This window comes from Anolis sagrei, chromosome 4, assembly GCF_037176765.1.
Source record: "Anolis sagrei isolate rAnoSag1 chromosome 4, rAnoSag1.mat, whole genome shotgun sequence".
NCBI lineage: Eukaryota > Metazoa > Chordata > Lepidosauria > Squamata > Dactyloidae > Anolis > Anolis sagrei.
In genome coordinates this window covers 135,077,315-135,078,783 of record NC_090024.1, presented here as the reverse complement: position 1 = coordinate 135,078,783, position 1,469 = coordinate 135,077,315, and the positions used below count along the sequence as shown (strand labels likewise).

At 40.1% G+C, this 1,469-nt stretch overlaps 1 protein-coding gene across 1 annotated transcript in view; it reads right to left on the bottom strand.

Moving 5' to 3' along the window:
* Positions 1–1,469, bottom strand: part of FCHSD1 (FCH and double SH3 domains 1) — a 39,279-nt gene that overhangs the window by 853 nt on the left and 36,957 nt on the right. The window lies entirely within an intron of this gene.

Here is a 1,469-nt window from a genome sequence, read left to right as displayed (position 1 = left end):
CTGCAGAAAGGAAGAAAAAGGAAGAACGTGTGATGTGCACTGATTTAAGTTGCTGCGCTATGCCTTGTGCCCACACACTTCAGGAATAGGAAAAACAGGACTGGGTTACTGTACTTTATAAGAATCTTTCCACAAAACATCAAAAAATTAGAGATTCAAAATTCATCCCACCACTTTTTTGGAAGACAGAGGAAACTCCACACATATGGAAGGAAAGTTTCAGCTGAAAAACAACAGGAAGGGAAACACGTCTCCAGATCTTCCTCCATTCAGCGTTTTACCTGCTCAGAATTATTTTGGGTTATCACAACGTGGGAGGGTAGGTGAATCAAAACAACAACAAAAATTCATTGATACGAGTAGTTTGGCCATTAAATGTGTATCCCCCATTTTAATGATGGTGGGGAAAGCTATTTCTAGCTCAAAGGTATCTTCGGTTTGTGGGAGATGACGCTTAGGAAGATGTTTCATATAGCAACCAGAAACTATGTTGTGTCTTACTGGTATCTAACACAAGCCCATCATCTCACCAAAGGCCATGCGAAACTCTACCTTCGGCCTATCTAGCAGGGACCATTCTAACTTAAAGCTAGGACTTCAGATCACTTAGTTTGAATAACTGTTCTCCTAACTTCCAAAAACAGAACAAGGCCTAATAATAATAATAATAATAATAATAATAATAATAATAATAATAATAATAATAAATTTATATACCATTCTATCTTCCCGGGAGGACTCAGGGCAGTTTCCAAGCAACATCATCAAATCATAGAGTCACAACATGAACAAAAAATAATAGCAACAGCAACATAAGCATGGAATTACCCAACAACACATCAATATTAAAAGAAAAAAAATCCTGCCTGCTCTTCATGTTTATTTGTAAGGGCATGGAAAAGGAATGGGTCAGGACAATTAAAAAGGCTGGGTCAATACGAATACAAATTGAAATAAGATGGAACCGGCATTTGGGTACAGTACTGTAATAGGTAAACGATAAAAGCGGGGATGGGCTATTTCCAGGGGCCTGTTAGGAGAATGATCATGGTAATATATAGGGGGCTAGGTTGTGTCCGGACAGTGTCTGGGCTGAGCTAGCACTGGTCACTCTCAAAGATTTGTTGAAACCACCAAGTCTTCAAACTCTTATGAAAAGAGGGGAGGGATGGAGCCTGTCTTATTTCCCTTGGAAGGGTGTATCAGAGGCAGGGGGCTACCACCAAGAAGGTTCTCTCTCTTGTCCCTACCAACTATACTTGTGACAGAGGTGGGAGCGAGAGGAGGGCCTCCCTGGAGGATCTTGGAGGCCTTGTTAACACTTTATCATTACTATAGCATTTGAAGTGTTGCTAAGGTGTTATACCATGTTGCTGTATGCTCAGGTTGAAAGACTAAGGACTTCATCATAAACCTTATTATTCTTCTTACCAGTTCCTGTTCCTTTTTCCATTATGGGCATCATAGTT